The sequence below is a fragment of the Macrotis lagotis genome, chromosome 3 (assembly GCF_037893015.1).
Source record: "Macrotis lagotis isolate mMagLag1 chromosome 3, bilby.v1.9.chrom.fasta, whole genome shotgun sequence".
Taxonomy (NCBI): domain Eukaryota; kingdom Metazoa; phylum Chordata; class Mammalia; order Peramelemorphia; family Peramelidae; genus Macrotis; species Macrotis lagotis.
Genome location: NC_133660.1, coordinates 12427172 through 12454470, shown reverse-complemented (window position 1 = coordinate 12454470; position 27299 = coordinate 12427172). Strand labels below are relative to the sequence as shown.

The window sequence follows — 27299 nt, the reverse complement described above, 5'->3', positions numbered from 1 at the left end:
TTCTTCTTATGTAAAAGGAGGAGGGCGGATGATGTGAGTTCTAGAACTCTCCTTTTTGCAGAGATGGAAGGCTAGGGATGTGGAATGTTTCACTTGTTTCTCAATATGATGGAGTTAGGAAGGACAAAGAGTAGCAATAAAAATACAGAAAAAGAAAAATTGTGGCCATCTCTCTTAAAATTTTCTGTATTTCCATAACAGCTAAAATCCATAATCCCAGACACCCAAAATGAAAACCATATTTTGTACCATTTCTTTTCCGGCCATATTTTAGGTCATGAAAAAGAATAGTACAATATTTGGACAGAGATGAGGCGGCTAGGTGGTGCACCGGCCCTGGAGTCAGGAGGACCTGAGTTCAAATCCGACCTCAGACACTTAATAATGACCTAGCTGTGTGGCCTTGGGCAGGCCACTTAACCCCACTGCCTTGCAAAAACCTAAAACAAAAAAGATTTGGACAGAGGGAGAGGAGGCAGAAGTCTCACAACACAGAAAAGGAAGTCAGAAATAGAGCACGGTGGCCGTTTTCCTCCCTCGGCCTGAGCCATGGACGCTCAGGGGCTGAAGACTGATCAACTATTATTGTCAAGAGAAATTTTTCCATCATGTAGTAATTGTTGCAAGTGAAGGGCTTAAGAAGTATGTCGGTGACCCTGTTTTCAGGTTTTACCATGCATATGGCTCATTAATGGAAGGTAGAAACCAAGATGCTGTTGGAGAATAGGAGGCCATTAAAAATAAACAAGATATATCCCTTTGCTCCTTGATAGCCTTGATCTATGCTCATAAAATGAGTGAAGAGGAACACAAAGGTCAACTAGTCCAATTTATATCTGAACAAGAACCTCTTCCCTAGCATATACCCACCAAGAAAACATCCATCCTCTTCTTTAATATTTTCATTGTGGACTTCAAAAAAATCGAGAAGCTATCCTAGAACTAAATGCTAAAATGAAGGAACATCGTAAAACAGCTGAACCAAAAGCTCTCTAGTATGTAGGATTATTTTTGTGGCACATTGGTCATCATGATAAGGCTCAGGAATATATTGACAGAATGATCAAAATTTCTAATGGTAGTAAAGAGGTAGTTAGTTTTCTTAATTATCACTACAAGCATAAAAGATCTCCATTTCTTGATCACTTCTACATTTTAAAATGTATTGTTTTCTTCTATTTTGTGTCTAGAAATAACAATGTTTTAACTCATTTTATTATATTCTAATATTGTTAAATTTGGTTTTCATTTATGTTGTTACTTACTGAGTTTTCTATAAAATCTACTCTTCCATTAAGTGAAGATAATGTTCTGAACTAGTCAGTAGAAGGAACATTACTTCAATCCTTATCTGCATTTTCATGGAAAGCAAACAAGTTGTTAAATAGAAACTTAATAATGGAATTAGAAAGTTTCTCATTTTAAGAATTGGCCTGATACTTACTGGAAAAATACAGATACCCAACAATAAATTCACAATGTAAATAAAAAAAAGAAATAGAGCACATTTTTGGAACTACTATGCAGAACAGTATCCTAAGGTGTTTGAGGAGATACAAAGTTTATCCACAGTGACCTGGTAAATGATTAACAAATGTATACCACGATAACATTTTAAGGTTAATCTGCATAACAGATTTACAGTTTTGTGTACAATCAACTTTTTTTTCTATTCTACTATGTTAAAGAAATGCTTGTTTTATTTCATAAGCTCAGAATAAAATACATTTTTTAAAAGTTTAGTGTGCATTTTTAACATTTTCCCCAACATTTTCTTATCAACAAAACAATAATCTGAGTCATGATTCATAGCTTTTGTGGATTTTTGAATTGTAAAAGCTCATACTGAAAATTAAATAACTGGATCACTGCAGCCTTTGAAGCTAACTCAACAATGGCATTAGAAAGTCACAAAAACAAGTAGAATGGGAAATCTGAAAGGGAGGAAATATTCTAGAGATAAAATTGATGGGACTGAATGGATGAATAGTGATGCAGAGGGAAAAGTCAAAGACAATCTTAAGTCAGTCAGCCAATCAAATACTTTTTTCAGGACTTATATGTCAGACACTGGAAATCTGGTGAATGGTGGTGAAAGACAGAAATATGAAGTCAAATATGGAAGTATATTTTATGTGAGTTCACACGAATAATCTATTTCAAATTGTCTTTTTTTTTTAGGTTTTTGCAAGGCAATGAGGTTAAATGACTTGCCCAAGGCCACACAGCTAGGTCATTATGAAGTGTCTGAGGCCGGATTTGAACTCAGGTACTCCTGACTCCAGGGCCGGTGCTCTATCCACTGTGCCACCTAGCTGCCCATCAAATTGTCTCCTCAATGAAAGGAGAGGAGGGAAAGAATTTGGAACTCAAAAATCTTTTTTTTAAAAGTTAAAAATTGTTTCTACATGTAATTGGAAAAATGAGAAAAGAAATTATGAAGACAAAAGTGGAAACAATTGAAAGAAAATAAGGAGCTTAGTTTTTAAATTTTAATTTTTCAATTAAAAATTGTTCTCCCTCAGGGGCAGCTCAAATGCATATTGAGCTGGAGTCTGGAGGACTTGAGGCTAAATCCATCCTCAGATAGATACTTATTAGCTGTGTGATCCTGGACAAGTCACTTTGCCCCATTGCCTTGGGAAAAAAGAAAACAAAACTCTTTAAAACTAGTCAAGCAAAACAAACTCCTATAGTATCTATGTGCAAAAACTAAATGACTATATCTTGAGTCGATCAATTCTTTGTTAAGAGGTAGATAGCATTAATCTTCAATTAAGGTTATCATTATGCTGATCAGAGTTCTTAAGTCCTTCATAGTGTTTTTTTAAAACAATGATTGTGAGTGAGTGAGTGTGTGTGTGTGTGTGTGTGTGTGTGTGTGTGTGTCTTTCACAAGACAATGAAGTTAAGTGACTTGCCCAATGTCATATAACTAGTGAGCTTCAAAGGTCTGGATTTGAACCCATGTCCTTCTGACTTGAGCAGGTGCTGTGTTCTTGCTTTCTATTCATACAACATAATTTGTCCATCCATTTTCCTAATTTATAGGCATCTCCTTAGTAGAATGTGCATTCATATGCTCCCAGCTCCTTCAACAATTTTCAATTGCATTTTTTCATCAGCTTTGCCCATTTGATGGTGAGTGGCATAAAGCATTTTTTTTTTAGGTTTTTGCAAGGCAAATGGGGTTAAGTGGCTTGCCCAAGACCACACAGCTAGGTAATGACTAAGTGTCTGAAACCAGATTTGAACTCAGGTACTCCTGACTCCAGGGCTGGTGCTTTATCCCCTGTGCCACCTAGCTGCCCCTGGCATAAAGTTTTGAGATTTCTTCAGTAAAATATTATAGATTGAATTTGGTTAACTATGTGCCCCTCCTCCCTTAACAAAGCAAAATTCTGGGATATTGTTGAAAAGTCAACAGACCTCACTTTATCTGTTGATGTCTGGAGAATCATCCAATTCCTGGGATTAAAGAGATAATCTGGTTTCCGTTTGAATTTTATGCTCCTTTCCCTAGATTAGTTTGCTTTGTTTGAATTCTATGCTCCTTTCCCTAGGGTAGTTCTCCTGTTTAGATTGTAAAACCACATTCCTCATTAAGGAGGGTGGGTCAGTTGGGAGGGGGGGAAATCTCCTTAGGATAAATGTGATTCTTGGGCCTTTCACTTTTGCCTCAATCTCTCTGATTCGTTCCTTGAGAAATGAATAAAGCCTTGTCTTCATACCTTGAGAATTTCCCCAAAATTTATTTAAGTGGCATTTGTCTCACACAAGTAGAATTTAAACTCAAATCTTTATGACTGCAATTCTGGTGCCCTATCCACTCTACCACCTAGCTGCTTATGTTTGTATGCTCTTGCATACTTGTATTCAACCTAAGAGAAGAATTTTAAGACTTTGTTTCTTGAATTCCAGTCTTCTATATAGAGAGATTCAAAGAGATAAAGAGAACTTGGTACCTAGAGTTGTGATCCTGACCCTTGGTGATTGGAAGAAGACTGTCCATGTGGCTCTCACTTAGTGCCATACTTGGATTACAAAAGTAGCCATCAAGGATTCCTGATGGAATCAAGCCAATAGCTGAAAGAGATGAAAAACAAAGCCAAACAGTGACAAGCTGCTGGGAGCCTGGGTCTCTAAGCTGTTTGACATAGTCTCAGCAAGAAGACTCAAGGCAGTCACACTGCCTGATAGAACATTTCCTTCTTCAATATATATAGGGATTTCATGCATACCAATATTTATAGGTCTATTATTGATTGCAATACTTACTCATCCTAATAGTAGAATGACTATAAAGGAAGGATTTCAGAAAAATTTCTTGAATAAAACAAATTGTGAACTCTGTCCAAATTTAACAGGACTGCCTCTCCCTGAGGCCTACAAAAGGCTTCAACATTATGAAATCTCTGGAAAACCCAAATCTGGGACAGGGGGATGACAAAATCAAATTAATATTTTTTTTCAGGTTAAGGGAGTCATCGGCATGTTTTTAGGCACTAGGGAAAGAAGCAGTAGATATGGGAGAGTTTGAGATTAGAAATGAATGAGAGTGGGGATGAGAAAGGTCAATTTGTTGAAGGAGAAAGGATACAATAGGTTCTCTTGAATAGGTAGAGGGGCTGTATGTAAAGGAGTAAGGCCATTTCATCTTTGTTAGACAGTGGTAAAGGAGGAAGTAGTTGAAGAAGGCATCTGAGTGATATAAGATGAGGATGAAGGGAGAAAGGGGAAGTGTTAGGGTGAATGGTCTAAATTTTTTTCTGTTAAAAAATAAGATGAGGACCTCAAATAAGAAGGTGGAAGGAGGAGAAACCATCTGAGGTTTTGATGATGGATGAAAATGTTTGAAAGAATTGTAAAGAGTGCTATAACAAATTGCTAAGGATGGTATAGTAAGATTTCCTACTAGTAGTAGGTGCTTTGTTGAGGTTGTGTTATACAAATTTGTAGTACATCTAATTAGAATATTTGCATGATTTTTTCCCACCTTCCTTTAATAGCATGTATATAAGAGCAAAAGTCATGAATATTAGGAGTGATCCAAGTTTGATGCCTGGTAAAACATACTTGGTGATAAGATAAAAGGACTAAGGAATCAAGAGAGGGACATCATGTAGACTGAATTGGTTCACCAAGGGGACAAGATGGGAAAAAGAGGAGAGTGGTTAGTGGCAGGGAGATAGCCTGGGATAGCATTGAAGGGTGACTGAAAGGATTGGAGATTATAGTATAGATGAAGAGTACTTGACCTTTTCATACACTGCTTGTCTTTCCTTTTTAGATATATGATAAATCTATAAGGGTCATAACATTTCTTTTTTGTCCATGATCCCTTCTGGTCTTCTTTCTGTTTTCTTCTGTGCTTTAAAAGAAATGCTTCAGTGCATCTTTTTTTCCTTCTTTTCCTTTTTTCCCCTTTATTTTGGCACTCTTATTCCTAGATCTTTTCTTCTACATCCTGATTGGGGGAAAATATATTTTATAAAATTTATTTATTTTCACATTACAATAGTCTTGTTGTAGAAGTAAACATAACCCCCCCCTCCCCACAAAGATAGAGAAACCTCAAGAAAAATAAAGTGAAAGAAAAAATGTGTTCAGATACCATCGGTTCTTGGGATTGATTACATTCTTAATCATAATTTCTTTTTTTAAATTTTTTTTTAGTTTTTTTTGCGAGGCAAATGGGGTTAAGTGACTTGCCCAAGACCACACAGCTAGGTAATTATTAAATGTCTGGGACAGGATTTAACTCAGGTACTCCTGACTCCAGGGCCGGTGCTCTGTCCACTGTGCCACCTAGTCGCCCCTATTAATCATAATTTCATCAGAGAAGTTGCTTCAATGTTTTTTTCCCCCCCTCACAGTTGCCATTGCTTTCATCCTTCCTCCCCACTCTCATTTATTCTATCCTATCCTCTCTCTCTCTCTCTCTCTCTCTCTCTCTCTCTCTCTCTCTCTCTCTCTCCTCTCTCCTCTCACCCTGTCCCTCCTCAAAAATGTGTTATATCTAATAACTACCCTCTCCCAAGATCTTCATTCTCTTCTGTCACCTACACCTCCCTTCCCCCTCTCTCCCATCCCTTTCCTCTCCTTTTCCCTCTAGGGTAAGATAGTTTCTAGGCTTTTGAAAGATTTATTAAAATAAATTATCTCTGCCTACATATTTACTATTCTACCCTTTTCCCAATTACCTTTAAACAGTCAAAACTTTCCATTAAAAATAAACCCCAACACTTAACTTTGCCAATAATTCTAGATAATACTGGATTCTTCACAGAAGGATTGTGATAAGATTGTTTAATTTTAAAAAATTAATCCAGTGGGACAAAATGAACTGTATAAACCTATGATTGTGTTTCAGATCTTTAACATTAAATGTTATAAGGATTTGAAAAGGTTAGGGAATGGGACCTACTATGAAGGCAGATAGACTCAACCTCTTACTTTCTAAGTGTAATTAAGCTAATTGGAGTAGTTGCCAAAATAAAGGGCTCAAGACACCAACAATTTCTTTATTTCTTCAACAAAGCCCTTTGATAATGACTATTTTATTTAATAGCTGACTTTTGCCACTCCAAGAACCAAACCCACAGACTTTCCAATTACAAAACACACTTTAACACTGAATCAAAAATCCAAACTAGTGCCATAGTTTAACTCCTTTGGTGCTGACCATCTAAAGGTGGCAATGAAATGCACAGAATGAAAGTGAAAGGATACATGGATGCATATACATAAGTGCTACAGCACCAGAGTTAACGGAAATAAAACCAGCTTAGGGCAAGGATGTGTAAAGTCAAACCACTGATGGGTTGAGTCAAATGGGGATTACTTCCCTGCACAAAGTGGGCTGTTCATTTTCATCTTTCAGTCATATAGTCAAACGAACCCATGTATTTGTTGCCACACCAAGGGCTCATTTTCCATGATTCCTCACTTGTCCCTCCTTTCTTAAGAGGAGTACTGCTGTGAGGGTGGCCTTTGTAATGTAATAATGAATACCTCTGTGGTAAGTAGAGGCTTGCTAGCTGATCTAATAAGCATCCTATGAAGTTTTCTGCACATGTCCCTTGCCAGATTTTGACTAAGACACTAGTACCTTCAGTGACCTATGTAGAAAGCAGGTAATTTAAATTGCCTGCCATCAGGCCTCCAGCTGCCCTCTCAGATCACCCTTTGCTGCTTCAACCCAACCTGGCAGTTTAGTCAGTGCCAGCAGAGATAATGCCTAAAATTAAAGTTGGCTGTTTTTTCCCAGAGTGACAAGGGAACTGGAGAATTGTCACATAGAAAATATTACAAAAAGGATTAAATTTGTCAGCTATCCAAGCACTAGTAAGACCACATGCTTTATACAGCGGCAATGCAGTCAAGCCCACTCCTCCACATAGCTGGCAGAATGGGGAAAGGTTTCTTCCTGCTGGGATGAAGTACAGCAGCTCGGCATACTGCTCGTGAGGAGGTGGCAGAGGAGGGTAAAAGAGAACGCTAGGAGTTCTGCAGCATCTGAAGTCTTCGTTTAGCAGCAGCAGCCAACATCCTACGGCGTTGGGTCACAGGATCAAAGGATGGGCTCTCCAAAAGTGGACCACTCTCTGAGGCTGGGTCATCATCAGAAGTTTTGTTTAAGTAATGTTTTCCCGCTTTCTGCAGCAGGTCATCCTTCCTCTGTACTAACATTCGCTGCCGTTCATCAGCTGACTTGGAGAAGCGACTCCCTCGAGCTTCGAAATCCTCAACCTCCGAAATCCTCAACCTCACCCGGCTCAGTGTCCACTTCATTGAAGTCTGTTATCTCTTCCAACCTGGGACTAAGGTCAAGGGGCTCATGATCAGCCTGAGTATGGATTTCATTATCTTCTTGGTCATTGGACCTCTCTACAGAATTGTTCAACGCAGGCTGTCTGGTTGCTGTGCAGGGAAAGGTACTTGAATTCGTCCCTCTAAAATGTTGTCTGTTGTTATTTCTTTTTTATTATTTTTATATCTCTCTTTTTTTAATTAAAATTTATTTTTTATTAAAGATATTATTTTAGTTTTACATTTTCCCCCCAATTTTGCTTCCCTCCCCCTCCCCCCCACAGAATGTACTCTGTCAGTCTTTACTTTGTTTCCGTGTTGTACCCAAATTGGGTGTGATGAGAGAGAAATCATATCCTTAAAGAGAAGTCTAAGAGGTAACAAGATCAGACAATAAGCTATCTGTTTTTTTTTCTAAATCAAAGGGAATAGTCCTTGTACTTTGTTCAAACTCCACAGCTCCTTATCTGGATACAGATGATACTCTCCTTTGCAGACAGCCCAAAATTGTTCTTAATTGTTGCACTGATGGAATGAGCAAGTCCTTCAAGCTTGAACATCACTCCCATGTTGCTGTTAGGGTGTACAGTGTTTTTCTGGTTCTGCTCATCTCACTCAGGAAATCCCTCCAAGTTTCCCTGAAATCCCATCCCTCCTGGTTTCTAATAGAACAATAGTGTTCCATGACATACATATACCACAGTTTGCTAAGCCATTCCCCCAATTGAAGGACATTTACTGGATTTCCAATTCTTTGCCACCACAAACAGGGCTGCTATTAATATTTTTGTACAAGTGATGTTTTTACCCTTTTTCATCATCTCTTCAGGGTGTAGACCCAGTAGTGGTATTACTGGGTCAAAGGGTATGTACATTTTTGCTGCCCTTTGGGCATAGTTCCAAATAGCTTTCCAGAAGGGTTGGATGAGTTCACAGCTCCACCAACAGTGTAATAGTGTCCCAGATTTCCCACATCCCTTCCAACAATGATCATTATCCTTCCTGGTCATACTGGCCAATCTGAGAGGTGTGAGGTGGTACCTCAGCGAAGCTTTAATTTGCATTTCTCCAATAATTAATGATTTAGAGCATTTTTTCATATGGCTATGGATTTGTTTTGATCTCCTCATCTGTGAATTGCCTTTGCATATCCTTTGACCATTTGTCAGTTGGGGAATGGCTTTTTGTTTTAAAAATATGACTCAGTTTTCTGTATATTTTAGAAATGAGTCCTTTGTCAGAATCATTAGTTGTAAAGATTATTTCCCAATTTACTACATTTCTTTTGATCTTGGTTACATTGGTTTTATCTGTGCAAAAGCTTTTTAATTTAATGTAATTGAAATCATCTAATTGGTTTTTGGTGATGTTCTCCAACTCTTCCTTAGTCATAAACTGTTCCCCTTTCCATAGATCTGACAGGTAGACTAGTCCTTGATCTTTCTAATTTGCTTATAGTATTGTTTTTTATGTCTATGTCCTGTAACCATTTGGATCTTATCTTGGTAAAGGGTGTCTGTTGTTATTTCAACTGACCGTGTCAGTTGCAAATCTTGTAGAACCAGATGGTATGGTACCTGGGGAAACATTTCTTGAATCTGATGAGCCATTGCATTAAGCTGGGAATTACTTGCTTGAGTAATTCCAAGGATATTGTTGGTATGCATCACTTCCACTGAAAACCTGGGTAGCCAGCTAGCAATTCGGGAACCATCAAAGTGAAAAAAATGATTATGTTGGTTTAGACGAGGTTGGCCTTCAGCTGCTGCCACAGGCACCAAATTCTCATCCAAGTTCTCCCCTTGCTGGTCTTCTCTGATTCGATTACTGTCAACAATATTCAGAGACATTCTGCAGGTAGGACAGAAGTATCCTGTTCAAGCCACAAGCGGAGGCCAGCCGTTGTGAAAAAGGTGTCTACAAGGCAGTTTCCTTGTTGATTGCATGGAATCCCAGCAGATCGCACAGTCATCATTATTGACAGCTAGTTCTTTAGGAGTTGCAACTGCAAACCTGGCCTCCATATTTCCAACTACACGCAAATAATTCTTGTGACAACGGATTCTGTGTTGTACCTCATGTAATAGATAACGAAGCTGCATAAAGATCACCAAGCTGGCCATGGACAACCAAATGTTGCCAAACAGCAACATGTGAATATGGTGCATGAGGTCCAGGGACAACAAAGTGAGCTCCATGACAATATCTGTATAATACACATAAGTGCCCTTTCCTTCCCATGTCCCTACATGATTGAGATCCCAGAGATGAATTACATAACATAAAATCACATAGCAGTCCTTACTGTCACAAGAAGAGACTCTGTGCCATGAAGGCCAGCGTGTGCATCCCACGGCTGTAGCCCGTCACACAACAGACAACAGCCAATCCACAACAGGAGAGGCACAGCAATCAGAAGAGTCAGCACCCGGATGTGGCTGGCTCATTGACCTGGTGGGAGAAAACGAAAGATATTTAAACCTGTCTTTGCATAGCTGCACCATTAGATGCAGAAACACAAGCCCAGCAAACCAGAGACACCACATCACCACCTCTTCCACTGTCTGGACATTCAGCACACCAAAGATGAAAATGAACTTGTAGAAGATAAAGTTTCAAAACTTGTCCTTTAGATGCTGCCTCTCACTAACTCGAAGAGGACCAAATATGATACACTGGATTAGTTTGGCCACTAACATCAAGAAACAGCAAGTAGTATTTACCAAGACCCGCACGAACAGGCTGTCGGACAAGCAGGTACTGGGGCACTTCTCGGCCCGGGGGCTCCCGCGGCCCGGCTGAGCGCCAGGCTGCGGTGGCGGCTGGGGCGGCTGCTGCGGAGACGCGAGCGCCTTGGGCTCTCCTGGGCCGGCCCCGGGGCCGGCTCGGGCTGGCCGAGGCCGCGGTAGGCACTCACGATGGTGGCCAGCAACGCCAGGACGCTGAGGCCCCTGTACGTGCGAAGGCTGGGCCAGGGGAAGCGTTCCAAGAAGAGCAGCGGCATGGCTGAGGGGACGGGCCGGCCTGGGCCTAGCCTGGCGGGCCCCCGAGCGGCCTCCTTCCTCAGCACCTCCCGCCCGCGCAGCCGGTAAGATAGTTTGTAAACCCTATTGAGTTTGTATGTTATTTCCTCTCTGAGTGGTTTCCGATGAGAATGAAGGCTCACTCATTCCCTTCACCTTCCCCAACCCCCTTCCACTCCATCGCAAAAAACCTTTTCTTGCCTCTTTTACTTGAATCATCTTATCCCATCCTACCTCTCCTTTCCCTTTCTCCCAGTACATTCCCTTTCACCCATTGACTCCATTTTTACAATATATCATATCTTCAAATTCAGCTCCCTTCCGTGCCTTGTCTATACAGGCTCCTTCTAACTGCTCTAATAAATGAGAAACTTTATATGAGTTATTACAGTTCAATATCAATAAATCCGTCATAATTTGCCCTTCCTGTCCACCCTCTCCATGCTTCACCTGAGTCCTGTACTTGAAAATCAAACTTTCTGTTCAGCTCTAGTTATTTCAATAGGAAAGTTTGAAAATCCCCTATTTCATTGAATATCCATTTTTTCCCCTTAAAAGAGGATGTTCAGGGGCCACTAAGTGGTGCAGTACATAGAGCACCAGCCCTGGAGTCCGAGTACCTGAGTTCAAATCTGGTCTCAGACACTTGATAATTACCTAGCTGTGTGGCCTTGGGCAAACCACTTAACCCCATTCACCTTGAAAAAAGCTTAAAAAAAGAGAGTATGTTCAGTTTTGCTGGGTAGTTGATTCTTGGTTATAATCCAAACTCTTTTGCCTTCTGGAATATTGTATCCCAGGCCCTATGAACCCTTAATATAGATGCTGACAAATCCTGTGTAATCCTGACTGCCGTTTCATGATAGTTGAATTGTTTCTTTCTGGCCACTTGTAATATTTTCTCCTTGACTTGGGAGTTCTGGAATTTGGCTATAATATTCCTGTGACTTTTTATTTGAGTATCTCTTTCAGAAGGGGATTGGTGGATTTCCTCAATCTCTATTTTATTCTTTGCTTCTAGGATCTCAGGGCAATTTTCCTGGAGAATTTCTTTAAAAATGAAGCTTAAGACCCTTTTCCTGATCATGACTTTAAGGTAGCTCAGTAATTTTAAAATTCTCTCTCCTGGATCTGTTTTCCAGGTTCATTGTTTCTCCAGTGAGACATTTTCTTCTAGTTTTTCATTCTTTTGGTTTTGTTTTATTGTTTCTTGATTTCTCACAAAGTCATTCAGCTTCCCTTAGCTCCATTGTATATTTGAAGGAATTATTTTCTTCAGAGAGCTTTCTCATCTCCCTTTCCATCTACCCAATTCTACTTTTTAAGGTATTCTTTGATTCTTTGACTTTTTGGTCTCCTTTTTCCATTTCACTTAAAACTGCTTTTTAAGATGTTATTTTCTTCTGTATTTTTTTGTATCTCCTTCTCTAAACTGCTGACTTGGTTTTCATGATTTTCCTGCTTTGCTCTCATTTCTCTTCCTAATGTTTCCTCTTCTCCCTTACTTGATTTTCTTTTTTTTTTTTTAGGGTTTTTTGTTTTTTGGGTTTTTTTTTTTTTGCAAGGCAAATGGGATTAAGTGGCTTGCCCAAGATGCCCCTACCTTACTTGATTTTCAGAATCTTTCTTGAGGTCTTCCATAGGCAGGGACCAATTCCTATTTTTCTTGAAGACTGGATATAGAAGCTTCGACTTTGTCATCCTCTAAGTGTGTGTTTTGATCCTCCATGGGACCAAAGTAATTGTCTATGGCCAGGATCTTTTTCTTGTTGTTTGCTTGTTTCCTCAGCCTATGACCTGATTTTAACCCTTTGTTAAGGTGGGCTCTGCTTCCTGGGTGAAGACACACTTTCCCAAGCATTTGAGTGTTTTTGGGATACCTCCTTCCCCAGGGATCTCAATTTCTTCAGGAGAAGCTCTGACCAGTCTCCTGGTCTGTGCTCTGGTCTGTGGATGACCACAGACCCTCCCCTCTGTCCTGGGAGGGTCCTTGCTCCACTAAGACAGTAAAGGGCCCAGACTGTGACTTGAATCTGATTATGGGTAAAGGAACAGACTTCTGTCCCAGGGTTAGCGGGACAGCCCACCCCCCCTTACTGTTTGTGGGCTGAGTGCTCTGGAAGCAGCTGCAGGGTGGGTCTGCAGGTTCCTGTGTGTGTGTGTGTGTGGGGGGGTTGTACTGAGGCTTGTGCTGGCCTGGGGTCCATTCTTGCTCTGGTAAGGTAGAGTTTTCCCGTTGACTCTCCAAGTTGACCTTGGCAATCCCTGAGCTGAGAGGCCTGGATACCTCTCCCTGTTGCCAGCATCCCAAGCACCCCCAGGGACTTGGGAGACCCACAGACTGATGGCTGGAACTGGTTTCTTGGGCCTGGCCTTTCCAACCCAGGTGGAACAGACCTTTCCCATGAATCTTCCAAGTTGTCTTGGACTGGGAAATTGTTTCACTCAGTCTGTCTGTGGGTTCTGTCACTCTAGAATTTAGTTAGAGTCATAATTTTAAGGCATTTGGAGTGATGGGGGAGGGTTTTTAGAAATTGCTGCTTCCATTCTGCCATCTTGACTCTGTCCCCAGGAAAAAAAATATTTTTTAAGAGTGTTCACTCAGTTTATCATCATATTAATTATTTAATAAAGGTTTGTTGATTCATACATTTTATAGAAAAAATAGAAAATATGTTTAAAGTGTATGAAAAGTCATGTGGGTACAAATTCTTCCATTTACAATCATAGGAAGACAGAAACATCAACGGCAGCAGCTATAGTTGTTGGTCTCAGAGGCTTTGCAGTTACAACTTTGGGCACACTTGGCACAGTCTGCTGGACAGCAGGAGCAGCTTTTCTTGCAGGAGGTGCATTGGCAGGATTTACATTTGCAGGAGCTTGCATAGATATAAGAATCACCGATCTTGCAGTTGCAGGTGGTGGTATGGCTGGCAGATACGCAGTTCTGAGAAAAGGATGAATAGGAGAGAGAAGTAGTTGAAAAATACTTTCAATAATGAATATGCATAGCCATACAAAACATTTTTGTTTTTAGATTTTTTCAAGGCAATGGGGTTAAGCGGCTTGCCCAAGGCCACACAGCTAGGTAATTATTAATGTCTGAGGCTGGATTTGAACTCAGGTACTCCTGACTCCAGGGCCGGTGCTCTATCCACTGCGCCACCTAGTCGTCCCCATACAAAACATTTTTGATGACTGTTTTCAAATATCTATCTTGTTCTATAACTTGAATCCATCACTCCTCTCTCAAGAGGTGGATAGCATGCATCAATGGTTCTCTGGAAAAGTGGTTAGTCATTACATTGAACAAATGAGATTATGTATCTATCTATCTCTATCTCTCTATTTCTATCTCTATCTCTATATCTATCTCTATCTGTTTATCTATCTATTTATCTATATTACACACATATATGTCTAGATATCACTCTGTGAACCTTAAAATATTATAAGAAGGCTAATTGTTAAGATTAGTTCTTAGGTCTTTCAAAATTCCTATGAAACTTTTAAAGTTTTTCCAGTGGCCTACATTATAATTTCCAACTAATATCTGCTTTCATTAAAAAAAAATGAAAATGAAAATAAACAAGAGGGGCAGCTAGGTGGTGGTACAGTGGATTGAGCACCGGCCCTGGAGTCAGGAGGACCTGAGTTAAATTTGACCTCAGACACTTAATAATTACCTAGCTGTGTGGTCTTGGGCAAGTCGCTTAATCACTCCTTGCAAAAAAAAAAAAAAGAAAGAAAAGAAAAAAAAGATATCTGCTTTTATCAGTTTTCCAAAAAGGAGTTTTGTTGTCTTTTAAAAATTCAACATCCTCAAAAAAAATTCATTAGCCTCCATAAATATGACCAATTTACTTTTTTTATCAGTCTTTTTTTATGCTTTTCTGAAACATAGCATTGGTATATCTGTTTAATAGTAATACACTGTCTCCAGGTCCCTTTCTTTACCTGCTTCTCCATGATGCTTTTTGTTTTCAGGTATGTGCAAAAAATAATTCATGTTTCTTTTCACTTATACTTTATAGTTTGTTTTTTTGAGGGAATTTGTATAAACTCTTCAGAAAACATAATGAACACCAAATAAAAATTCTTCCTTTGCTTTTGTACAAAGTCAGTGGTAGTACAGAAATCAATCCGCACTCATAACAAACTCAATACTAGGAGAAAAAGACCTTCAATATTATGACAGAAATGATATAAAGATAGGATATTCTTTGTAGAAATGGAAAACTATATTTCATTCAGCACAACACCTCAATAATTTTTATTTTAGTAATTTGAAAGACATTGTTGCCACCTAGTGGTATGGAAAGAATGAAAATGGAATGTACAATAGTGTACATTAGAATGGTGTATTAAAAATTAAATCTATAATATTTCAATAATAGTCCTCTTAAAACATCACATATAATTCCAAAAGAAAAATACATAAAATTTTTAAATATACTTAAAAATTAATATTCTCAGATCCAACTGCTAGACATACAGTTCAACTAGGTCAGCAACACTCTGGGTGGTCTGCCCTGCAATTCAAGTCCCAAACCCCTGGGTTGTGAAGAACACCAAGGGAAAGAATGTTCACTCACAGTTGGCAGAACTTTTACTGTGTGGACAAACCTGACCCAGGTCCTATAGGTGCAGGAGAAAATTAAGGAGTAGGAGGAAGTGGAGGTTTGAAGACTAAGAGAAAGAATTTCTTTGGACTTCTACTCTAGTCCAATCAGTGTCAATCAATATGATATAATTCCATAGAGATAGTGATAAGTTCTGTATATTAGGACTCCGAGCTATGAATTGAAGATGGAAAGGTCCCTTGGGTAATTACAGGAAAATAACTAGGAGTCTTCTACTATTCTTTTTTCCTTGTCTTGGTGACAAAGCCCAATGTGACAGAGGTGACTCAACTACACGGAAAGTCTGATTTATTTTTGTATCTCTGAACCAATCTCTTTAGCTCAGCTTGAGCAAGTGATCATTTTATGATCATCTAGTCATCATATACAGCTCCTACTATCTCCTTCTGCCTAACCAAAGTAGGAAATTTCCTTGCTTTACCCCACTCATGAGGAAAGGAAGTCTGAAAATTAAGGGATGCCTGAGCTACTTCTTCAGGATGCTTGGAGCCCTCGGAGGTAAAGGCAGGTCTGCCATGGGGAACTTCTCTTATCTATTCAATAGGAATTAAGGCCTGGTAAAAGAGAAGAAACTGCTTTTCAAAACCAATATATTTGGGTGACTGCTCTGAGATGTTTGAATACATAATAGTGACTTATTCTGGCAACTTTTTGGTACCTTCCAAAGTCTCCACTTACTCTGGTCTTTTAGGGACAGAGACCTTCAGAACATGGGTCTTGTAGGGTCACAAGGGTCCAAAGCAAGATAGCCTGCCTTAGAACTGGCAGGTTGTGGCCTGTTCTGGGCCCCATATGAAAGATAAAAGACTTTTGGATGACTTGATAAATAGGGGCCATCAGGGGTCATCCTGTGATGAGGAATGTGGACTCTCAAAACCTGAGGAGCCTTCTTTCTTAGATCTTGGGGCAGCAAGTATCAGAAGATTTTTCGGAACCATGCCTGTGTATCGGGGAATTCTGACTCAGAGAAATGTTGTAATCCTTTTGTTTTTGAAATGAATCTTGTAATTTTTCCATACTGCTCACATTGGCTCCAGATGTCGCTGGGTCTGGGCTTGATGGATGGCCATGTGTCTGACTGGTCACTCTCTTAGGGCAAGAGAATGTTCAATAGGCAACAAACGCCCTTTGGGGCAGAAGCAAGTGTGGTCCTAACTCCTGATCATCTTGGTGAGTGCTTCTGAAGTCAGACCCTGCCCACTGCCCATGTGGCTTTGGAGGACACCTGAAGTCATGTCCTCCACTCGTCTTCAACTCCCTTTCCACCTGCCCCTGAGATGTGCTTGAGCAAGTGTCCCACCAGGTTGACTCTCTTTTCCCACTTGACCTTACTGCTTGGGTTCTTTTCTTTCTCCAAGATGGATCCTTGTGCTCCATCTCAATGCCACTATGCCAATAAGATCCCAGCTCTAGGTGTTCCTTCTTTCCCCTTTTCCCTTTAAATCCCCATTGCTATTTTTTCTCAATTTTTTTTTTTTTTTTTTTTTGCTTAACTTTATTACCTTCTTAGAAACTACTATCTCCTTAGTAACTACGATTCCCTTTAAGAAACTCACTAGTGGGGGCAGCTAGGTGGCCCAGTGGATAAAAGCACTAGGTGTGGAGTCAGGAGTACCTGCATTCAAATCCAGTGTCAGACACTTAATAATTACCTAGCTGTGTGGCCCTGGGCAAGCCACTTAACCCCATTGCCTAGCAAAAACTTAAAAAAAAAAAAAAAAAAAAAAAAAAGAGAGAGAGAGACTAGTGAGTTTCTTCTCCATAGAACCTAACTTGTCAACTTTTTGAGTAGTTTGTAGACTTTTTGTGATAATTTTCAACCTATGAATTAAAATCTAAGCCTTTCTTACCTTCCTAAGTCAGAGGTGGTGATTTTGTCACCCCCAAAATGAACCACATCTGTCCCTCTCCCCTTTGGTTTTCTTTTTATTTTAGTGTTTTTTTTTTTTGTGCAAGGCAATGGGGTTAAGTGGCTTGCCCAAGGCCACACAGCTAGGTAATTATTAAATGTCTGAGACCGGATTTGAACTCAGGTCCTCCTGACTCCAGGGCCGGTGCTTTATCCACTTGCGACACCTAGCTGCCTCCCCTTTGGTTTTCATCATTCACTCTGTTCCCCAAAACTTGACTGAGCAGGCTGATCCCTGGATGGTTCCTTTTTGGAGCCATATGTCCAATCCAGGGCCTCTGCCACCATGGCTTCATCTGGCTGATCAACATTATGTCATTGATGTACTTGTATACACCAGAGATGTCTCACATGTGGTCCAAACCAGATTAACATGAATTTGCAAAATATTAACAAATAAATACAGACACCCTAAAACATAGATGACATCACACTTTAAAATCAGATCAGTATGCAGCCAATGTCCTTTTCCAGTGACTGCCCACCTTAATATGGCAGTGTGAACGCAAGTTCAAAGAAGGACGGTGAAGGTAGAGTGGCTAATTTATTCCTGATTCGTCTCAGTTAACATTAACAGAACTTGACAAAGCTGATAGTCCCATTCTCCTCAGCCCAGGCCTGGACTACCTGGTCTACTCCACTGATAAGATGACAGAGGAGAGAAGGGTATAACAAGCCTTTACATATAGCGCCTCCCTTGGGCTGGGCATTGTTCTGAATGTTTATTCCACTTGAGATAGACATGACAATACTCAACTCCTTGTCCTCTTCTATAAGCTTCCAGATACTATCTGCCTTCCTCTCGGGATTAAGGGGATCTGGTGCAGCAAACATATCCCAGCTGCCTTCATCTCTGTCACTAGAAAATAATTTTTTACTCCTCTGAGGACTCAATATTGTATGGTGTTGTTAAAAAGGAAAATTCTTTGTTGGCGCTTTTACCCTGATTAATGAAGCAAAACAGGAAAAAAGAGAAGAAAAAGCAGTTTATTAGCAGAATATTAGGGGCAGGTAGGTGGTATAATGGAAAGAGCACCGGCCCTGGAGTCAGGAGGACCTGAATTAAAATCCGGCCTCAGACATTTAATAATTACCTAGCTGTGTGACCTTGGGCAAGTCATTTAACCCCATTGCCTTAAATAAAATTTTAAAAAGGATATGAATGTAGTATCCCGCTGATGGACTGATCACTAGAGATTAGTACAGGATTCAAGATGGAGCCAGCTTTCATTGATAATTTTCTTAAGGGATAAAGTCAATTTGGAGATCAACAAAAGGGAATGGGGCCATAGTATCTCAGATCCTTCCCAACTGTCTGTACTGAATGTTTAAATACAGGTAGGAGGTGATCTAGTGTGTGACTGATAGCAGGTAATGCAAAAGCTACAAACAAGGTAGGGGAAATTTCCCTCTGAAGTAGGGGAAATATTGGACAGAGAAATGTGTTTCTTAATCTGTTCTCTCTTCCAGACCTTGTATCTTCCCCTTCCCCCATCCCATGGTTCAAATTATGGAAATGAGATCAATGAACCTTTAGTTAAGTACCTTGCCCCTCCCTGGAACCCTATCCATAAAACAATGGATCCCTGACCCAGTCAGAAAGGATTAAGTCTTTGAGCTACTGCTCCTCATCAGCATATGCCTCATGACCTCACCTCTCTTCTCTTCCCTTAGGTATTCCTTAAAAGCTCAACCTCTACTCAGTTGACTTGCTTGTCTTCTGGTGAAGCCAATTCATTCTTGGGGAGCGTGATTCCCCCATGTAATTTCTGATACTCTTGTCCCTTTCCTTACTGCACATTCTCTCATGGTGCCTTACATACTTGATGTTGCTCATCCCCCTTAGGAGATCTGTGGTTTCCAACTACCTTTATTCTTTCTTTTCCTTAGCTTCTGCTAAACTTATGTATATATATTTATATATATATATATATATATATATATATATATGTATATACATATATATATTACACATATACATATAATGTATATTTATATATGTATGTGTATAGGCTTGGTATGTATACTATAGCAATACTTAAATTAACTTTTTTCCCCCTAAAGTTTCTTCTGGGTCAGAGTTGATCTTTTATATGGATTCTTTCATGTTCTGCTCAAACCTTTATCTGGCTACATCCCCCCCCCCCATCACCCCAACTTGTCCTCCTCTAACAAAGCCTCCCTCAATACTGATTAATAATTAGGACAGGAATTATGTCAGAATAACTTTTTTGTTAACCTCCTTGGAATGGTTCTGATAATTCTTTTTTCCCTCATTTATTTAGTATTTTAATTTTTTCCCAGTTACATGTAAAAACAGTTTTTAACATTCATTTTTAAAATTTGAGTTCCAAATCCTCTCCCCTCCACCCCACCCCAACCCCACCTTGAGAAGGATGCAGAGAAACCTGGGCCTGGGAGTGATGAGATCAGTTGGAGACAAACTTTGTAAATCTTTTGTTTGCATTGTAAAGGGAATCTTCCTTCTTCCTTTATCATCTAATTTAGGCCACACTTGAGGGCCAGACCTTCCACCTGATTTGGATTGCATATTTTCTGGTGGGGCAGCCTGGGAGCACCCAAGACCACCCAAAGAGACCCCTCCCCAAAAGGGAAAATCTCCAATGAGGGACTTGGGTCACTCTCAGGTCACCACTCCCTCCCCTGGACTCTGGGAGAGAATTTAAGGAGATCCCAGGAAGGGGTTTGCTCTGTTTTATCTTCCAGTCATGTGCTCAACCCTGGCCAGTTGGCTTAGCCAATTCAATCAGCAATCCACTGGTCTTCTCTTTAAACTCTGGTTAGTGGAGTGGCTATGTGGTTGAGTGGATAGAGCACTGGCCCTGGAGTCAGGAGTACCTGGGTTCAAATCCGGTCTCAGACACAAAAGTTTTAAAAAAGTAGTGTGTTTCAATCCACATCAGATATCATTAGTTTTCTTTCTAGAGGATAGATAATGGTTATCATCTTAAGTCCTTCAGAGTTGTTTTGGTTTATTGTATAGTTGGGAATAGTTAGGCCATTTATAGTCTGGTAACTCTTAAGGTTTTCTATTTGGACCATCTCACAATAACTTTCTGATGTCCTGCAGATATTCAGAGTGTATAACATCCCTTACCTTCCTAGTCTGCCCTCCGGAGCCTCCCCTGAAGATTTCTGATGGAGTATAGGCTTTGGACAATACCTCAGGCTGATCTGGTATTTAGTTTTCTTTTTTTTCTTTTTTTTTTTTTGCAATGCAGTGGGGTTAAGTGGCTTGCCCAAGGCCACACAGCTAGGTAGTTATTAAGTGTCTGAGACTGGATTTGAACCCAGGTACTCCTGACTCCAGAGCTGGTGCTTTATCCACTGCGCCACCTAGCTGCCCCAAGGTGTTTAATTTTCTAATTAACTCTACATCTTAATTTTAGTAGGATCTTTTATTCATATTCTAATATGTTTCCAGGGGGGGACATGTCTAAAAAATCTCCCCAAATTCACATAGGCAGAAGTTCAAAAGGAAGGAGGAAAGGGGGAAGACCAGTCCATCCAGTCAGGCCCTCCTTCCCCTTGGGGAAGTTTTAGCAATAGTAAATGAGTGGGGGAATGGTCTAGAAAACCTAGGCTAGGGAAATGGTGCAGTACCTAGGTGAAAGACAAGGGAGGGGGACAGGGTTTGCTGAGAGCCTCCATATTGAGAACATGGAATTAGAATTCTGTCTGATGAAGATAGGGGATTTGGTATCTTGGAATAGCCATAGAAAAACAATTTTTTCAGCCAGTTTTATTTGTGAACCAAAGAAACAAAAGTGCCTTTTTATTTTTGCCTTCCCACCAAAAAAATACCAAATGGTATAGCCAAAGCTCTCCTGGGGATGGTATCATTTTCCTCTGCCCCATCTAGCAGGGCAGTTGTCAGTTTTGTGACTTTTTCCACAATTCCCAGAATGTCTCTTTGTACTGACAGCAGAATTTTCCCAAGCCACAAATATCTGACCTCATCATCTGATAAATAGTAGGGGGAGACTCAGCAGCTAAAATCTAAAGCTATTCAGTCCCCTAGGCTGGGGAAATTCATGGCAGAGAGCCTTTGGCTCCTTGAACATTTTCCCAGGAACTTGTTTCTGTTTCGACTTCTCTGATAATTGCTCCAGCTTCTGGGAGAAAGTCAACCCCAAGCCTGTAACCTGTGGGCAGGGATTTGCTCTCTACAACTCCCTAGTGGGGCGACTCTGGGTCTTGTAGTTTGTCCTTTGTTCTTGAAAAGGATGATAATAACCTCGAGGTGATGCCAAGACTTGAAAGGGAACTGGATTTCAATGAGGGAGGGTTGGGCAGAGTTACCAGTTTCACGTTCTTCTCCACAGTCAAGGTGGCAGGGTGGATAGAGCACTGACCTTGGGGTCAGGAGGATGGAGTTTGAATCCAGTCTCAGACACTTGACACTTACTAGCTGTGTCACCTTGGACAAATCACCTAACTCTGCTTGCTTCACATTCAGGGCCATCTCCAGTCATCCTGATTCCTATTTGGTCACTGGATCCAGATGGCTCTGGAGGAGAAAGTGAGGCTGGTGATTTAGCACAGCCTCCCTTCACTGAAATCCAGTTCATGTGCTTGTCATGGCGTCATTTCTGATGATGTTACTTACAGTCTCCTTCCAGAGCAGACAAATATCATCATCATCATCATCATCATCATCATCATCATCATCATCATCATCGACAACAACAACAACACAGAGCTGCAGGACTGGATATGGCCCTGGATGCAATGGAAAAATTGGTCTTTTTTTTTTTTTTAAGGTTTTTGTGAGGCAAATGGGGTTAAGTGGCTTGCCCAAGGCCACACAGCTAGGTCATTATTAAGTGTCTGAGGTTGGATTTGAACTTGGGTCCTGCTTTATCCATTGCACCACCTAGCGACCCCAACATTGGTCTTTTTAAACTAATCTGTTTAACAGTTCAGTTTGCAGCAAAGCCCATTCAGAGAATGACTAGGTAAGAAATGAGGCAGTAATGTATAGAGAGTGCGGAAGGCTCATCTTCCTGAGTTCAAATCTGGACTTAGACATTTACTAGTTGTGTGACCCTGGGCCTGGAGAAGGAAATGGCAGATGTTTCCAGTATCTTTGTCCACAAAACCCCAATCAGAGTCATGAAGAGTTGGACATGACTGATCAATACCATCTTGGGACTTTCTTCCCCTTCTGGGCAGCCTCCTCCATCATAGGTCAAACTAATCTGCTTGAGTAGAAATCTCCTCCTCCAGGATCTGGAGGGTTCTGTCCACAGCAGACAAATGATTTCTCTCCTTTCAATCATGTCATCCTCCCTCCCTGTTTTTGCAGGGCTCTTCCTCCTGACTCAACCACAATGGGAGTCACAACACTAACCTCATCCTGTCCCAACCTGCCATAATGACACCAAAGGTTGTCAGTCTCACTGTCACAATGTTAGGAGGAAATGAGCCACACACAAGTCATTCAATGTTTCACAAAGGAGGTTCTCTGCTCTAATGGGCAGCTGGTGGGTATTAGGGGAGAGCTCTGGCCCTGGAATTAGGAAGAACTGAGTTCAAAATTGATTTCTATTGTGTGAATCTGAGCAAACCACTTAACATTTCTGTATCTCAATTTCCCCATCTATAAATTGGGTGTAATATAACACCTATCTCGTAGTACTGTATTGTTGTGAGAATTAAATGAGACAATATTTTTTAAAAAGCACTTTTCATAGTGATTGGCTTATTCTTTTCCCTTCCCTGGTCTTTCAAATGTTATACTGATACATATGGTAAATTGTTGATAAATAGAAATCTGTTCTTTTTTTTGTATTTTGCATTTTAGTTAAAGATTACTTTAAGGAGCAGGAATGAATGAGGCAGATTCTTTTATGAGATGAAAGATATATTGACTGATTGTTACACAACTAATAAGAGTCTGAGGTCAAATTTGAATTTAGGCGTTCCTAACTCCAGACCCAGCTCTCAATCCTGTCATCACCTTGCTGCCATCGCCTATCATTAGTCTGAATAAATTAACCATGCTGATTAAATTAAAGAGGTAGATGGGAGTCCAACTAGGTGGATAGAGACTGGTTTTGGAATCAGGAAGACTCATTCTTGAGTCCAAATGAAACCTTAGACACTGTGTAATCCTGAGCCAGTCATTTAATCCTACTTGCTTTAGTTTCTTCACCTGTTAAATGAGCTGGTAAAGAAAATGGCAAAGCACTCCATCTTTGACAAGAAAACCCCAACGGGGGTCATGAAGAGTCAGATATTACTGAACAACAACACCAACACCAACAAAAGAAGAGAGTCCCAAGTTGTCTACTGCATTTGACTCCATGTCCTTCCCCTTAATCTTAAATGTCTTCTCAGGTTGGAGATTCTTTATATTCTCTTTATTGATAATCCTACCTTTTGGTTAAGTTATCATTTCTTTGTATATTATTTTCAGGTCTCTAATTTAACTCTAACCTCTACTCAGAGTTTTAACTTTACCCAGAATAACCAACTGTCTGTTGGGTATGTCCAAAAGGATATTCCATTGGCAACAACATACCCAAAATAGAACTCATCTGCTCAAACCCTTCCATCCTCAACCTGCCCCCCCAGCCTTTTTTTTTGTCTTTTGAGGGCAACCCCACCATTCTAGTCACCAGTCAATTTTGCAAGTTTCTAGTCAACCTCAACTTTTCCTTCTCTCTCACCTTCTTTATCAAATCAGTTGTCTGCTCTCATAGATTCTACCTGAGTAACATCTTCATATTCTTATCTTTTTCTCCATTCATCTGATCACACTAATTCAAGTCTTTGTTTTCTTTTATCTGGACTTTATCAAGACTCATTGGATATCTGACTTGTTCTCCAACATATTCTCTACTGCCAAAAGAATTTTCCCAAATCGTAGGTCTGATCATTTCATTCCCACATCAGGAATGTTCAGTAGTTTCCCACTGATTCTAGAATAAAATCAGAAAAGGTGCTGGTTGATACATAGCAGGAAGATTTCCCACTGAATCCAGGCCAACACCAGTAGTCCTGTTCCTACTGTATCAGGCCACTGGGTTGAGATAGTTTTGGAAGAGATAGTGAGAATGATGTCTTTGTACAACACCCCCTGACCTTTTTTTTTTTTAAATTAAAGATATTATTTGAGTTTTACAATCCCCCCATCTTACTTCCCTCCCCCCACCCCCCAAGGAAAGCAATCTGTCAGTCTTTACTTTGTTTCCATGTTGTTCACTGATCCAAATTGAGTGTGATGAGAGAGAAATCATATCCTTAAGGAAGAGACAAGAAGTCTAAGAGGTAACAAGATCAGACAATAAGATATGTTTTTTTTTTCTAAATTAAAGGGAATAGTCCTTGAACTTTGTTCAAACTCCACAGCTCCTTATCTGGATACAGATGGCACTCTCCTTTGCAGACAGTCCAAAATTGTCCCTGATGGAATGAGCAAGTCATTCAAGGTTGATCATCACCCCCATGTTGCTGTTAGGGTGTACAGTGTTTTTCTGGTTCTGCTCATCTCCCTCACCATCAGCCCATGGAAACCCTCCAGAACACCCCCTAACTTTAATCCAAATTATGTGCATATCATAATGTCATAGTCTTCTTCAAAATCAAAGGACAAATTATTATTATTATGATAAAATAATACTCCTTAGTATTTAAAATCTGCCACAAAATGACTCTAGTCTTTCTTTCCAGGCTTATTTCATATTACTTCCCTTCATATACTTGAGATTCCAGACAAACTGGCCTATCTGTTGCTTCCCAAATTCAGTACTCCACCTCTCAATTCCTCCTTACCTTTTTTCTCTTGGAATCCCTAGCTGTTTTCAAGGTTGCGCTCATGTTCCACCCAGTTATTAGTCATCCCTCCTTCCTCAAATGATTATACATTTATTTTTATATTTATATGTTGCATCTCCTGAGAAAAGTATAAATTCCTTATATGTAGAGATGATTTTCTTTTTGTCTTTATATTCTAGATAAATGGCATTTAATAAAATTTATTGGATTGAACTGGATTGCAAGGTGTGTTTCATGATGTGAGTTCCTTTTCCCCTAGTCTCTGTCCCTTAGAATGCCTTTCTAGACTCTTAATCTAGTTAGCCAACAAGCAGGTGCAAAAATTCCTAGTTGTGGCTCAGTTAGAAGTGATCAGAGGAAGAAACTGGATGAATCAGGTGCCTTGAATTTATTAAAATTTTTTTTTTTTAGGTTTTTGCAAGGCAAATGGGGTTAAGTGGCTTGCCCAAGGCCACACAGCTAGGTAATTATTAAGTGTCTGAGACCAGATTTGAACCCAGGTACTCCTGACTCCAGGGCTGGTGCTTTATCCACTATGCCACCTAGCCACCCCTATTTAAATTTCTTATAGACCCATTAAGTAAGATTTTTACCTTCCATTCTGGGGAAGATACAAACTACATACCTTATAGGGGAGATGATTGTCTCTTGGTTTTTTCCTGATTTCCCATTCACCCAAGCTTTCTTCTAAACAAGCACTTAGAGTTATAGAGATTGGTCCACTTTAGTTAATTGTTATCTCCATGCCTATTATTTCCACTTTGTATTATATTTCCAAGGCAACTGGGGAGCTGCTGCAGTAATGCTTGTGTATGGGTTGGGAAGAAAGGGGGACCTGCTTACTGTATAGACTTTAGAGGGCATTTCTTTTATCTTGCTATCATATCAATAAAAAGTGATAAATTTTTTCCTACTTTGCCCATATGTAGTCTTCCAAATTCTTTTTCTAGCAAAGTATCTGACTTAATCCCCTTTGCCTTTCCAAGTGGGATTTTTTTTTTTTACAAAGAGAGACAATATAGAAAAATGGATAGAGCAAAGAACTTGGTATCACTAGGACCTGGGTTCAAGTCCTGCCTGATAAATTGGCTAGCTGTGTGTAAGTCTCTTAAGTTCCCTGTACTTTTAGTTATCTTATCTATTAAATTAAGACATTAGTCTTGATGGCTTCCAGGGTCCTTTCAAGCTCTAATTCTATGATTCTTTGAATTAACTTCTTTGGAGTAAAATATTTGTAAATCATATTAAGTTTCTCATTCCTTGATTAGAGTATAATATTTCATGCTTTGGATCCTTATGTATGCTTTATAATATTGTTTTCAAAACTTATTGTTTACATATATATATATGGAGAGAGAGAGAGAAGATTAAAAATCAAATAAGAATGAATGACAGTAGAAAAATTGGGAAAAGAAATGAGAGCATGAAAATTATGAAAAGAAAAATTAACAGCTTGGTAGAAGAGGCACAAAGAATGCTAGTGAAAATCAGAATTGACCAAATAGAAAAAACTCACTCTGATCTGAACTAGTTCAAAGAGGGAAGAATATACATGCATGTAAGCCCTCACAGACATACACATGCGTGTACTTATACACACATTCTTGGTTGAGTATAGAAGTCTTATTTTATTCAAGAAGAAACTAGAAGAGGAGGTAATAAGAGGGAGGGCATATGGAGTCAGTGATTGGCAAGGGGGGAGAGAGAGAGAGAGAGAGAGAAAGAGAGAGAGAGAGAGAGAGAGAGAGAGAGAGAGAGAGAGAGAGAGAGAGAATGGGTTAGAGGGAAATACCTTTATGAATGGACTGAATCACCTATAAAACAACATAACTGGATGCAGAATGGATTAGAAACCAGAATCTAAGAATATATTGTTTATATGAGACAATCTTGAAACAGGAAGAGTCACAGTTAAAATAAGAGACTGGAGGAGAATCTACTGTGTTTCAGCTGAAGACAAAAAAAAAAGCAGGAGTAACTAACATGATCTTTGGCAAAGCAAAAGCAAAAATATTTAAGGTACCAGAAACAATGAAGTAAACACATATGCATCAAATGGCATAGCATCCAAATTCTTAAAAACAAAACTAAATGAGTTACAGGAAGAAA

The 27299-nt window shown here is 39.8% G+C and overlaps 1 pseudogene; it reads right to left on the bottom strand.

The window, feature by feature from the left end:
• Nucleotides 1-7458: 7458 nt before the first annotated feature.
• Nucleotides 7459-10816, bottom strand: LOC141515962 (E3 ubiquitin-protein ligase AMFR-like; annotated as a pseudogene).
• Nucleotides 10817-27299: the final 16483 nt, after the last annotated feature.